Source organism: Rhagoletis zephyria, unplaced genomic scaffold, assembly GCF_001687245.7.
Source record: "Rhagoletis zephyria isolate East Lansing unplaced genomic scaffold, Rhagoletis_zephyria_1.1 Rzeph_scaffold_00184, whole genome shotgun sequence".
NCBI lineage: Eukaryota > Metazoa > Arthropoda > Insecta > Diptera > Tephritidae > Rhagoletis > Rhagoletis zephyria.
In genome coordinates, this window is record NW_016157268.1 from 288529 (window position 1) to 304267 (window position 15739).

The 15739-nt window shown below is 37.1% G+C and overlaps 1 long non-coding RNA gene across 1 annotated transcript; it reads right to left on the reverse strand.

Annotated features, from left to right (window-relative positions):
- Positions 1 to 4448: 4448 nt before the first annotated feature.
- LOC108357956 (uncharacterized) lies at positions 4449 to 12386 on the reverse strand. The gene is made up of 3 exons (XR_001846682.1): positions 12298 to 12386; positions 5121 to 5125; positions 4449 to 4459 (listed from the first exon to the last, which is right to left on the reverse strand). It is a non-coding gene; the product is annotated as an uncharacterized LOC108357956 (long non-coding RNA).
- Positions 12387 to 15739: the final 3353 nt, after the last annotated feature.

Below are 15739 nucleotides of genomic sequence, written 5' to 3' on the forward strand. Positions count from 1 at the left end.
AGGTGTAAATACTCGCTTTATTCCCAATATTTGGTGAGATTTTTTCATTGTTCGAAAAATTCTTTTCGGGAAATTATGTAAAAAGAAGCTGAAAATCAAAAATTAAGAAAACTAAAAATTACATATATTTGCAAATTCGCGCGCAAAGATCAAATTATATATTCGAAAACTACATAAAATTCTCTAAAATATTCGTCTTATTTCAAGACCTGTCGGACCGGTACTCACAATTTTTTTTACTAATAATCTTTAGCATCTGCATTTCAAAGTTAATTTTTTGGTAAGAAAATAGGAAAATACCAAATAAATGATAAATACCTTCACCTGAATATTCCACGACATTTAAATAATTGATTACAGTTGAAAAAGAAACTTTTTCTTTAATGGGTTAATCGCCATAGGCAACTAAACTGATTAGTCGGTATCGCGCTCATTCCCGTATTTTTTTGAAAATGTATCGTTCGTGAAAAAGGCGGTGAGTAAATAATGTAAAATTTGGTATTTATGACTTTTACTTTTCCCTCTCTAAGTCCAACCGGTTTTTTTTATCAACTGTCACCATGACTTTTTTCTACCTGCCTCCATATAGTCGAAACACTGTGCGACGCAAGATTTGTAACAGCAAATTTTTCAACGTCGTCAACGCACCAAAGGATCAACGCAACGCTGCAGCAAATAATATTATATACTTTCAGCTTAAGTGATAGCCCTGATTATTGAAAGTTATCGAACATTCCATTTGACGCTTCTCTACGTCTAAAAGCCTGATTATGGCAACTTAACTTAACTTAGCGGAACTTAGAACCTAGAAACTAAAATGAAACGGATTTCGACGTGGTATTAAGTTACGTTAAGTTTCGGCTTCTCAATTATAAGCAACATCCCTTTAAGAGAATTTTCAAATGAGAGCCTGTAAATAACGTTAAGTTGCCATAATCAGACCATAAGCTTCTACATCTTTTATAGTGTGCCGAATACTGCGGCACAGGGATGATAATTGAGTTTTATAATTTTGTACCAAATGGCCAACAGAAATTTTCATTTAAAAGACGATAGTTACATACGTAGTTATATGTAGGGCCCGAATTTTTATGCACAAAAAATCGAGATTATGCGCATATAATGTGCACTAAAAATCAAAAATATGCACTAACATCTCAAAAGTATGCACTAAAAACAAACAAAATATGCAAAAAGGCTTCTCGCATTTGTTTTGCTTTTCTAATTTTTTTTATTTACTTTTCAGATTTTATTACAAGTTTATAACTGACACAAGGATATATTTTAATTTTTAGTGCCACGAAAAACTCAAAATCAATTAAATATATATCTAAAATATGTGTTAAAAAAATTAAGCACTTAAAGTAAAAGTAAAAAATTTATTTACAATAAATTAAAAGTACATATTTATTTTCCATAATTTTTAATTTGTTGTGTTCAGGGCTTTATTGGCAAACTAGTTCTTTAAAATTTTCAAAGTTAAAACTTGCCCTGTTTTGTATAAAGAGAACGTTCTTTCTACGTCAACACTGCTGATTGGTGCGTAATTGAAGCAAGCTAGTTCATTGGGATTATAGCTATTAAGCAGAGATCATACGATTTTTACATTTGTACAGATTTGTAAATTTTGGCAGTCACATGGTGGTGTTGTTTTGAAATTTGAGTTCTGCTCAATAAAAGAATTTCCAGACAACACCACTCTATAACTGCCAAATTATACAAATCTGTACAAATGTACAAGTCGTGTGATCGCTGCTGAAAAGCTTTCACTTCCGGCCATTTGGCTACTTAACACACCAGATACTCCCTTAAGTTCCGTAAACCCCTTATTTTTTTGTAGAATGGTATCCAATTTTCCTTGATTTTTTCCCCCAAGTTCACCCTACTCTCCTTGAATAGTAGTAACAGCAGTCCCCACAAGATGCACTCGTTTAGTCAATGATTTTTTGCTTCAAATAGTTATTATTTCCGACAAGAAGCTGTAGTTTGCATTGATATAGGCTCACCGCGCTTCAATCGAATTTGAAATTATTGCCTTTTTCGCCTTCAATATTGAGGAAGCTTCACTATCATTTAGATCTTTAACAGAAGTTTGAAATTTCTTAAAATTAAGTCAATAATATTTTGCCGCCTCTAGCCAGGTTCCCCATCTTGTTAATATTGGCTGTAGCGGAAGAGCGATATTGGGATACATGTTCTTAAAAGCTTCAAAGCGCAAAGCAGATTTTAAAAATATTTCTTCCCATTCGATATTAAATCGTCAACATCACTGAAGCGACCTCTTACACCTTCGGCCATTCGGTGCATTGTGTGCCAAACAAGTAACATGCAGTAACTTTGGGTAAAATACCTTCAGCGCCTTTGCTGATATCGAGCCCTAACCGCCAAAAAGTGTAAGCGCAATTCTGCGTCAAAAAGTTTAAAAAAAAATGTCGCTTACGTTTTTTTGGCGGTTGCTTTATGAACCTCTGGACTTCGTCCGTCAGTTCGTAAAGATGCCTTTTAACATGCCTTAGCGAGGGCATGGTTAGGCGAGGGGAGAGGGTTAGGCTCCTATCAGTAAAGAAGCGAGAGACCTCGGAGAGATTACTGTTTACTTTCGAGCACAAGTCATCAATTCCAATCCCAGACGCCATTATCGAACAATCGTCTGCATAGGAGACAATCGAGAGTCCCTCGGGTGGTTGAGGGAGCTTTGAAATATAGTAGTTAAATAGTAATGGGGAAAGGATACCAGCCTGTGTAACCCCCTGTTTTATTTTTCATTACTGACGAGTGTTGACCACTTATATAATTCGCCGACCACCGTTTGAGCCTCTTTGGGAGAGAGGAGGTCTCTATGTCTTCTAGCAGCGTGGAGTGACTGACTGTATTAAACGCCTTTGACAGGTCCAACACTACTAGAATAGTTCTCTCACAGGGACGGTTGCGATTTAGGCCACGTATTATCTGCGTGTTTATGGCGTTAGGTGCTATTGTTGTACTGTGCACTTTACAGAAATCATGCTGATGCTTCGCTGCGGTCTGGTGGTTTGTGAAATACGGGAGTAACAATGCCTCTAGTGTCTTGGCTACCGAGGAAAGGAGTGTTATCGGATGATAAGACTCTCCTTTGTCGGTTGGTTTCCCCGGTTTGAGCAGTGGGAATGATGAGAGTGCCCGTTGACAGACTGACCCTTGCTGGACTGCTGAACCCAAATTTTTCAGCATAAACATGCATACTCCTTCGGGCCCTGTGGCTTGAGAGGCTTTCGCCTTCCCGATGGATACCCGACCTTCACCGCTAGTGAAAGCAAGAGCGGCACAGGTTGTGGGCAGTTTGGGCAGCCTTCTGGTCACTCCACGCTTGGCTTTGTCCGCCGGAGGATGCAGCATGAATTGCCGGCCAAAATAGCTCGCGCTCGGGTCCGACGAGGCATAGTCGTCGAAAGATATTTCGACCCTGTCATCGTTCCTTGTCGAATTTGACAGTGACCTCACGGCTGACCAAAGCTTACTCACACCAGAGGCGAAGTAACAAGCCTGCATATGCCCTTTCCACTTCTTCCGCTTATGTACGTTCACAACCTTCCGAATCTCCGCGTTGAGATCCCTGATTCGGGGATTTCTGGGATCTGGCTGACGAAGGTTTTCACACTCATCGGCTAGAACAGCCGCTTCAGCAGGGAAGTTTGGACAGCAGCAGTGACAACCCTGCGAAACTTACGACCACCACGGTGGCCGTCGGTTGGTGTGGGGAGCGCAGCAAAGGTACTCTCAGGAAATTCCGCGAAGCCTTTCCAATCAGCTTTAGAAAAGTTGATGCAGGTCCGGTATTCCGCGGAAGCAAAGTAGGTTGGTTTATCGATCGAGATGACTATGGGCAGATGGTGTGATGCCAAGGTCAGCATAGGTCGCTATGATACGCTGTTTATCAGACCAGCGCTAACTATTGTTATGTCTGGCGAGCTGCAGCAACTGCCCATAATCCTGGTGGGTGCGTCATCGTTCATTGCGTAGAATGTCGAATCGTCTATCTGCTCAGCCAAGTCTGTTCCCTACGATCGTTTGACAGGCTTGAATACCAAAGATCGTGGGGCGCATTAAAGTCACCAACTACCATACGGTTTTCACCTCTGAGGAGCGCCCCTATATCAAGGTGATATCCTGCCGGGCAGCTAGGAACAGGGGGTATATAAACGTTAAATATTTCTAGCTCGACATCGCCAGACCGGACAGCAATCCCTGACATTCTAGGGTGGTATCCCTGCGGTCGGTGTCTGCTTCGATAAGATGATACTGCACAGTATGGTGCGTGAGGAACGCTAAACCACCGCCACTATCTCGCCCACGATCTCGACGGTGCACGTTAAATCCGGCGAAATTCAAAAATGTTGAATTGCTGTGCAACTTCGTCTCTTGTTCCGCAGCTATCAATATACCATGCCTTCCCATGAGTGTCTGTGGTTTTTTCGTTGCCCTTGTTTTTGTTTCTGCCCTTGTATCTTGCTCTCTGTATTTTCATTACCCACTCCACAGTGGCGTTAAAAGATCAATGCCGGCGCCCCCATCTATTCACGCATACGCAAAAATTAAGTTTTATTTTCTGAACAAAACATATAACTCAAGAAATAATGATTATTTCCGAGCAAAAAATAAAACTTAAAACGTAACCATCATTTTCCGAGCAAAAAATAAAACTTAAAACGTAACGATTATTTTCCGAGCAAAAAATAAAACTTAAAACGTAACGATTATTTCCCGAGCTAAAACAAAACTCAAAAAACTAATCGTTCTATTTTGAGCAAAAAATAAAACTCGGTAAATAACGATTAAAAATTGATTTTTATAATAAAAGTTATAACCGTTACGGTCCCTGGTTTTTGCCGATTGTTATCAAATGTTAAACGCGACTGGCAATTCGTTTCCAGAGTCTGCGACAGAGAACCATCGAGATGTTTTAACAACCGCTGACCGCAGCGGGCCGAGATGATTTGATCGATTGTTACCGCAGAACTCCACAGGCAAACACCGATGGCCTACCAACTGTCATTTTGACGAGCAATATGATTGCCAGTTTTTGTGTGTAGGCACTTTGATGTCTTGAAATAAGCATTTGCCGCATGACGCCACCAGACAACTTTCTCTCAATTTCGGTGTTTAAAAAACATTTAAATCTTTAAACCTTGCTGAATAATTTCCTAAAACGTAATCATAAATAATCCAATAGAGAACAGATTCTTATTTTGGTTTAATATCAAATGGTTTGTTGACCAAATAAAAAATAAAATTTAATTGTAATTTGATTTGTCAACCAAGTAAGAAATACATGTTATTTGTGACTTGCTTGGTCAAGCAAATAAAAGATTAGTTTAATTTGTGATTTGCTTGGTCATCCAAATGAAAGATAAGTTTTATTTGTGATTTGATTCGTCAAGCAAATAAGAAGTAAAATATATTTGTGATTTACTTGGTCAACCAAATAAGGAATCAAATTTATTTGTGATTTGATTCGTCGAGCAAATAAGAAATAAAATTTATTTGTGATTTGAATCGCCTCCAAATCAGAAATCGAATTGATTTGTGATTTGATTTATAGAGCGAATCAATTGTATTCGTGATTTTTTAGCGAAATATTACCTTTTTATGCAACCCAAATGCGATATTGAAGTATCTTCCAACTTCGAGTTCCACGAAAATCTTCGGGATTTTCGGGACTACTTCGAGTTTTTCGGGGTTCTTGGGACTACTTGGGGATTTTTGGGACTAATTCGGAGTTTTTGGAACTCCTTCGGGTTTTTCGAGACTTCTTCAGGTTTTTCAGGATTTTGGGACTAATTCGGTGTTGTTGGGGCTATTTCGGGTTTTTCGAGACTACTTCGAGATTTTCGGGGTTCTCAGGATCCTAGGAACTACTTCGGAATTTTTGGGGCCATTTCGGAATTTTTGGGACTATTTGGGGTTTTTCGAAACTATTTCGAGATTTCCGGGATTCTCGAGAATATATCGGGATATTCGGGATTATTTCGGGATTGTTGGACTATTTTGAGATTTCTTCGGGATTTTCGGGACTATTCTGGGTTTTCCGAGTTTTACGGGCTTCTCGGGCCTATATAGGGATCATCGGGATTTTCGGAACTGTTTCGGGTTTGTCGAGACTACTTCGAGATTTTCAAGATTTTCGCGACTATTTCGAAAGTTTTGGGACAATTTCGAGATTTTCGTTGTCTCGCGAATATATCGGTATTTTTGGGACCAATTCGGGTTTTTTGAGACTACTTCGAGATTTTTGATGTTCTCGGGAATATATTGGGAATTTTGGGACTATTTCGGTATTTTTTGACTATTTCGGGATTTTCAGAAGTTTTCGAGACAACTTGAAGATTTTTGGGGTTCTCGGGACTATATCGGGATCTTCTAGACTACTTCGGTATTTTTGGGACCAATTAGCAATTTTTGGGTTTATTTCAGGTTTTTCGAGACTACTTCCGAGGTTTACGGAGTTCTGGGGACTATATCGGCATTTCTTCTTCTCGAAGATGTCTAGAGAAACCCGAAATAGTTCCAAAAACACCGAATTCGTACGGCTTATACCGAAGAAGTCTCGAAAATCCTGAATTTGTCGAAAAGTTTAGAGCCGAGAATCCCGAGAATCTCTTAAAACCCGAAACCGTTTCAAAAATTCCGAATTGGTACCAACAATCCCGAAATAGTACCATAAATCCCGATATATTCCCAAGAAAACCGAAAATATCGAAGTTGTCCCAAAAATTCCGAAATAGTCCGAGAAATCCTGAAAATCTCGGAGTATTCTCGAAAAACCCGAAATAGTTCCAAAAATTCCCAAAATAGCCCAAAAACCTCGAAGTAGTCCCAAAGATCCCGATATATTCACGAGAACCCCAAAAATCTCGAAAAACCCGAAATAGTCCCAAAAATCTCGATATATTCCCGAGAACCCCGAAACCCTCAGAAACCTCGAAAAACCCGAAATAGTCCCCAAAATTCCTAATTGGTCCCAAAACACCGAAGTAGTCCCAAACATCCCGATATTGTCCCGCGAGCCTCGAAAAACTCGGAATTGTCCTGAAAATCCCGAAGAAATCTCGAAATAATCCAGCAACCCCGAAATAGTCCCAAAAATTCCGAAATAGTCCCAAAAATCTTGAAAATCTCCAAACGAAACCGAAATATTCCCAAGGCTGTCCCGAAGATCCCGATGTCGTACCGAGACTCCCGAAAATCTCGAAGTATGTATTTTCGAAAAACCCGGAATAGTCTTGAGAATCCCGAGAAAATCTTCCAAATTCAGAAATAGCCCCAAAAATACCGAATGTGTCCCAAAATCCTGAAAATTCCGAAGGAGTCTCGAAAAACCCGAAAAAGTCACAAAAACTCCGAATTTATCCCAAAAACCCCGAAGATCCCGATACTTTCGCGAAAACCACGAAAGTCTCGAAGTTATCCCAAAAATACCAAGATACTCCCAAAAATCCCGATATAGTCCCAAAAATTCTTAATTGGTCATAAAAATGCCGAAGTAGTCACGAAGATCCCGATATGGTCCCAAGGACCCCGAAAATCTCGAAGTAGTCCCGAAAAACCCGGAATAGCACCGAAAATCTCGAAATAGTTCGAAAAACCCGAAAAAGGCCCAAATATTACGAATTGTTCCCAAAAATTCCGAATTGGTCTCGAAAAACTCGAAATACTACCAAAAAAATCCGAATTCCAAAAATCCCGAAGTAGTCCCGTATTTCACGATAACCCCGAGAATACCGAAGTTGTCTCGAAAAACCCGAAATAGTCAAGAAAATCCCGAAGAATTCTCGAAAATCCCGAAATAATACAAAAAGAAGAAGAAATATGATGTATTGTGGAACGATTTTCCGTCATCCCTTGTCAAATTTGGTTTGGAGACAAACCGGTTTCGGCGTTGCGCCATCTTCAGTGTCATTTTTCGGAAAACGCCAACGCGAAGATACATACCTACGTCGCAGAGACCAAGAAAATGAAAATAACGTATTTCTATCTGCCGGCACAAGCAAGCAACCTAATACCTGCTAAATAACGGAACATAAACCGACGAAATCACGAAAACCAAGTAAAAAAAAAATAACGGATTTCTACCCGCCGGCGAATACAAGCAACCAAAAAGCACCTACCTGTGAGATAATGAAACGAAAGCGGTCGCACTTAGATGGGTATGCATGACCTAATGACAGTTAAAACAGATAGTAACACGTATACATAAAAAGCGGAAGGAAGCACGAACTATTCAGAACGAAAAATTACACTGAAGATGGCACAACGCCGAAACCGGTTTGTCTCCAAACCAAATTTGACAAGGGATGACGGTAAATCGTTCCACAATACATCATACTCCTACCCTGTCGGAAACACAAACCACCAAAAAGAAGAAGAAATATCCCAACAATACGGAATTAGTCCCAAAATCTAGAAAATACCGAAAAAGTCTCGAAAATTTCAAAATAGTCCCAAATATCCCGAAGTAGTTGCGTTGCCTAAAAGAGTATTATTTAGCTGAAAAATGACAAATCAATGATTCGCTGTACAAATCAAATCACAAATCAATTTGATTTCTGATTTGGCGGCGATTCAAATCACAAATAAATTTTATTTCTTATTTGGTCGACGAATTAAATCACAAATAAATTAGATTCCTTATTTGGTTGACCAAGCAAATCACAAATATATTTTATTTCTTATTTGGTCGACGAATTAAATCACAAATAAATTAGATTCCTTATTTGGTTGACCAAGCAAATCACAAATATATTTTATTTCTTATTTGGTCGACGAATTAAATCACAAATAAATTAGATTCCTTATTTGGTTGACCAAGCAAATCACAAATATATTTTATTTCTTATTTGCTTGACGAATCAAATCACAAATAAAATTTATTTAGGATTTGATGCGACTTTCGATTCAGAAATAAATTTGATTTATGGATTTGTGATTTGACTAAATCAAAATCACGCAACCCTGGTGTGGTCGTCTTATATCTTGATACAAGCATTTGTAAGATAGCTTTTAAAACGCAGATTGAATGGCTAAAAATTTTAGAAAGTAGGCTATTTTGCACCCAAGCACTTAATAACGAATAGCCGTCATCGATTCGCCAGCCGTTAGCGAGTGGCGAAACGAACGGACTCAATGAGGTACAACCAAACTCACTATCATCTATCCGTGCTAGCTAACTTTGTTGTTGCTTTCACATCCAAAATTCTTCTTTAATCAACCGGTACTCAAACATAGCGAGCGAGAAGTGGCGAATCGACGACGGCTAATATTTTAATTGAATAAAGTTCAATTTTTGCTTTTATATTAAAATACCAATAATGTTGCCGCCACGAAGTTTTCGTGCAACTAAAAATTTATGCCATGTTCTGACCGACATCGAAACTCGTTGCTAAAAGTGGTTTTCGACCTAAAACTTGTGTTGTCACGCATGTAAAATCTGTCAAACGAACCCCATTTTCCACTGAAAACTACTCGAAAACCATTGTGCATACTTACAAGTGAAAAAGGAATCAGATGTTTTCCCGAAATGCCTCATAGCTGAGATCACCTGATTCTATGTGGTACAGGGTAACACTCAATATATATTAAAAAAAACTTTAAACGGACTCTGACAAAACCAGCAAGAAAAGTTCTATTAAGTTGACCAAAATGCTTTAAAATATTAAACTGCTATATAAACATTGGAATTCATTTAAATCAATGCATATTTGGCCAATTTTTAAGGTTATTTCAATAACTTTAGGCTTTTTCTACATCCCTTCAAACACCCTGTCTAACATTTTGACAGCCTATTTCTACGTTTTTACAGGATATTTCTATGTATTTTCCAGGGGGTTTTCAGGCAGTGATAGGACTTCTACCACATTGTGGGTGGCATCTACCACACAAGGTCGGAAATCTACCACAAATTCGCATTTTTGAGTACTTCTATTTTGATCGACATAATTTTCTTAATTTTAAGAGCAAAAATTGTCCAACACTAAACAATAAAAGGCAGAATGGGGTCATAACATAAACTGTAAAATATTAAATTTTCTCAATATTCAATTTTTCGAAAACGTGGTTTTATAAAAATAATTATAAAAATAATAAATAGCGACAATGTTAAAAAACGGCGATTTTTGTGAAACTATTAGGAAATTTCAGTGCATCTAAAATTTCTACAGCGTTGTTTACTTTTACTTGAGAATCGTCAAAATCGGCAAATCCTAAGTAGCGGTTTCAGGAAAGTGACACATTTGTTCGCTACATCGTTATGTGATAAAAAGAAAAGCTGACAGCACTCCGCCAGGTTGCAGAAATCTTTCAAAATATTTTCGAAAAATTTCTTGATATGGAAGGAACTGCTTTTACACGTTCAAGGAAAATTGCCAAAAAACTCAACGCATTTTTTAGCAACTTCAATCTTGCACTTTATTATAGTAAAATTAATTTTTTTAGATTCTAAATAATATGTTTGCAATTTATGTGAAGCCTTGCAGAATTTGTTAAATCCTCAGATCTACCGCATTTTTTTGAAATCTAACACATTTTTTTCCAGATTCTACCACACAAATTTTTGATTCCGATCACTGTTTCCAGGCAGAAGAAGAACAGTTGTCACTTGTATGTATGCACAAGCGTTGCCAGGTTGACGTTTTTAACGTCATTTGGACCCTGTTGATGTTTGGACGTTTTTTGTGTAAAAAATGACGTTTTTTGACTTCCCAGTTATTTTTCTTCCTCCAAAGGTTTTTTTTTTTTGGATTCTTGAACTAAGGATCCCTTGTTCAAAGGCTGGTTGTGTAAACACTTGAGGTTACGAGGCTTGCTGTAATGATGCTATTGCACATTAAAAGCCAAATCAGGTAGAGCCGATCTATCGCAAAAGCACCAAAGAAGCTGTGCAGCATAAAACGTCAGAAAAAAGTAGGCGACTTTTTTAAGACTTCATTGAAAATGTACTGAACGTAAAAAAGACTGAAATATTAGGTCCATTCAATAACTTTTCCAGTAAGTACTTGCATCGAGAGCGTAAAAGAAAAATAGAGAGTAAAATTGAGAGCAAGAGAAAATTTTCAGAAAAAGTTATTGAACGCAAAACTAGTAAAAACTTGCAACTTAAGTCATTTTGACACTTTCTGACGCTTAAGTTTTGGCGCGCAATTTTCTTTTTAATTGGGAATAGTTCTCATCGTCATAAAAGTAAAAAATATACAATAGATTAAAATTTTTTATCCATATTTTCATTTGACTATTATGTTTCATCAAATCATCCTCTTAAACAGTTTGTTTACATTGGAGTTTGAAACATGACCTTACTTTTGGACTCCTGCAAATTCCCGCTAATAAAATTTTTACTTGCAAGAATTTGCAGCTCTCTCGGATTGTTACGCTCTCGAATTCGCTAACTCTTACAAATATTTTGGATAATTGAATGCATTTTCAGTAAAAACTTGCAAGTACTAGTAACAATTTGTAAAATTTTTTTTGATATTGATTGGACCTATTGCGATGCTCCTCTTTAGCAGAATGTAATTTAGCATTTTCGACAACCGCGCTCCTAACCAAATTTCTACAAGAAAAAAAAACTATTAAAAATCAACGTGATTATATAGCTCCTTAAAACTTGCACATTATTGCCCTGCAATTTAATGGGCTAAAAAATCTGAGTAGAAAGTTGAAAATCTAGCTGAAAATTTGCAGATGGTTTATAATTTTTGCACAATATTTGTGGATTTATATTTTGTTTGTTAATGAGCTTGGCTTTTATGGAAAAATAATAAACATTAAATAACCGATAGAGAAACAGCCAAAATCGATCAAAATCTTGATGTCTTAATCAGTTGATCACAATTGTATATATAATATGATTTTTATATTAACGATCTCAGACTAGTTTACAATGAATTTTAAATGTGCTCTTTCGAAATGATATTTTAACATACCTTACGTACATATCGAGCCCTAACCGCCAAAATAACGTAAGCGACATTTTTTTCAAAATTTTAGTTTTGATGCAGAAATGCATCTAGATGCTCTAGGAATATTTCTGCATCAAAAAGAAAATTTTGAAAAAATGTCGCTAACGTTATTTTGGCGGTTAGGGCCCGATACGTACCTTTGCATACAATAAAAGTTTAAATAAGAACAATTTTTTGTACATTCATTTGAAAAAGAAGTTTTTGGTTAGGAAATGACGTTTTTTCAGACCAAGAGGGACGTTTCCTCATGCTGAAGTCCTGGCAACACTGGTATGCACAATGTCGAAAACTCACGTTCCACGTTCACTCCATCCTCTGATTACAGTTTCGCTACGCAAAAACCAAACCAAAATGCTTTTCCCTCATTTTCTTTTCATTAGCAACCTCTTACTTTCATTCTTATTTTTGTTTGCCAGCCAATTAACAATAAATCCGAAATGGCGTATTAAAGTTCATGATTCAATAATACAAGGTTGGATAACCGGGCAGTTGTCTCGCTCCCGCATTCTACCTTAGCCTGTGTTGCTTTCTTTTTTGATTTATAGAAACTACTACTAAAATACAAGGAGAAATATTGTGTTCGTATAAAAAGTTCAACAGGCAACACTGCCGATATTTTCATCGATTGTTTTGTGGAAATTCATTTTTCTATTGTGCAAATTCAAGTAATAATACGTTTGTAAGGAAATGGTTATCATAGGTTCAAGGGCGTGTTTACCTTAGGTTTTTTTTAACAAATTATAAAAAAAAAATTCTGCAGATTTTTCTGAAAGGTAAATAAAAGCTCTGTGCATAATTTCAAAAATTACAAATTTTGAGTTGTGACTCTTTTGAAGTCGGTTTGCGATATACTGGTGTTTTGTATGTAACTTTAAAATAAGTGGAGAAGTAAATAAATAAAGCGGATACTGTCCACATCCGTTGGCTTTTAAGCAGATGCGCAAGCGATATGTAATAGAAAACATTACCAAAAATTTACATTTTTAAAGCAAATGTAATTCAAGTTAAGCTGTTAATGGTATAATTTTTAAATGTAACTAATATAATTATTAACAAGACTGATTTGCAGAAAATCGTAGAAAACATTACTAGAAAATTGAAATTTGTAAAAAACCAAATATAATTCAATTCAAGATATTTACCATGTAATTTTTAAATGCAACAAAAATAATTTTTAATAGATTAATTTATATGCATTATATCAATTACATCATTACTTTTTGTATATTTCTTCATATAGTCCCTATGAATAAAACCCCATTTCAGCACTACCACACTACTTTTTCTACTATCTTTTCACAAAAAGGGATGAAATGGTTACCCGCTTTCTCTTCCTTCTCAAATGCAACCTTACAAGGCAGTCGATTGAAACAAATGTCAATATTTACCAACCTTGTATTATTGAATCATGTTAAAGTTGTTAAAATATGACTTCCACTTTGATAAATAATCGAAAGAAACTAGTGAAGACACCGATTGGAATGAGTGGAATGTGAGTTTTCAAGTAGTTTTCAGCGAAAACTGGTTTTAGTTTGACAGATTTTACATGGACGAAAACACAAGTTTCAGGTCGAAAACCAGTTTTAGCAACGAAAACATGTTTTCGATGTCGGCCAGAACATGGCATAAGAAATGTCAACGAAAACACTAACAGCCGGTGTGAACAGTCTTCAGCCCACAATCCCAAAACTCGTTTTCAAAGTGTTTTCGTTGTCGGTCAGAACATGGTATTCAGCCCATAATCCCAAAGCCCGTTTTCAAAGTGTTTTCGTTGTCAGTCAAAACATGGTTTTAAGCTGAAGGTACATATTTTTATTTGATGCGGCATTGCGTTGATCCGTTTGTGCGCTGACGACGTTAAAAAATTTGCTGTTACACACTTTGCGTCGCGCCGCTCATTGTTTTGTAAACAAAAAACAGCTGCTAAGCATATTCACAAATGTAATTTCAAATGTCAACGCATGAACGCAACAGAAAAGAAGCGACTTGGTTTACTTTCGACGGCAACTGATTTAATGCCTGGATTATAATGGAAGTAACGGAACGGAGTGAACTGTCACTTAATTATGTATTGTATTGGCAATGAATTCGAACGATTATAATGCACTTGAACGCAACGTAAAACAGAAGCATCTAAAATCAATAGATCCTTACGAATTCGCCGCGATTTGTTACGATTTGCCCCGTGCATTATAATCCAGGCATAACGCGTTCGTAATGGCGTCGTCTGTAACAGCTGTCATGCAAACACACGTGTTCAATTTTATTTGACATTGACGGCGTCACGCATTTGCTGACGAACGAATGTTGTGTACCTTCGCTTTTAGAGTCTGACCGATCATTCAGGCGATGCCGAGGCTAGTATCGACCAAAAGAATCGGACACTGCCGATTTTTGCTCATTCAGGAATGAGGTATTTTTATTTAGTTATTTGATTATGTTTTTCTTTTGTTATTATTGTGGCGAATACTGCGGCAACACAAAGCGAACAACGAGAAATAGGCAGAATGTTCGAGGAATGACGTAGAATGTTCCACAAAGAGAAACGTGAAGTTGGATGAACACTGCGAACAGCGAGAGAAAGAGAATGATCGATAAACTTCAGAATGTTCTAGAGTTGCCATAAGTGCCAGCGCAGGTATATAAGGGCGCCGCCACAGCGGAGTTGAGTTAGTTACGAAGTTACTAGTCAGCAAGCTACAAGTAAAGTGAGCGGATAATTGAGTTGCGAATAAGCAAGCTATAAGTTTAATTGTGTTAACAAGTAGTAAAGCGTTGTTATTGCTTTAACAAGTATTGTAAAGTGTTTTTACTGTATTAGCAAGTATTGTAAATTGTTTGTTGTACAATAAAGTTAATTGTACTTCAATTCGGTCATCGTTAGCATTTATTTAACAATCCAGCGATACGAGCCCGAGTATATTTGGGTAATCCCACAAGGTTTCGAGGATAATCGTAACATTATAAAAATTTATAAAAGCATTCGTTCTTGAAATTCAATTATTTTCAGTAGCTCGTTTCTGTAACAATTCTCTACCAAGGCGAATTGAGATATGAATTCGCCGCCCTGTTCTCTACTGCTAATTACCACGATTGAGAGAATACAAAGGTTGCGCCGATCTCGGACCGCTATTCCTCTCTTAACGAATTTGACAGAATCGTTGTTTGCATGACGTCACACTGGTGCAACTTGTTTACATTTTCCTTGCAACATTTTTTCTTCTTCTTCCATTCTTGCTCACGTTTTGGCATTTCTCTCTCGCAATTGCACCAGTGTGACGTCACATAAAAGTTATTCTCAAAAATCCTCTCTGATCGGCGCAATCTTGTATTCTAATTAGTAGGTGAGAGTGACGTATTTTCTTTACCAGTAGAGAAATAATCGGTAGAGAAAAGTTACAGAAACGGGCTACAGGATTTAATCTGCAAAAAATCGGCTGATTTTTGGGCCTATTTAATCCGAATATAAATTCAATTCAAGAACAAATGCTTCTATAAACTTTTATAATAACGAACGAAAAGCATAACCAAATAACTAAATAACATAACCTCCACGGTGGAGAGAATACAGAAGGTGGCACCGATGGCAATACCGCTAATCGCCTCTCAGTGAATTTGACAGAACCAGCTATTTTTCTGACGTCACAGTCGAGTTGACAGCAGTAGTGATGTGCTGAGTCAATAATTTTAAGTATCCAATACTCTCGATACTCGGTACCGAAACATTTAGTTTTCGAATAAAAGCGCAC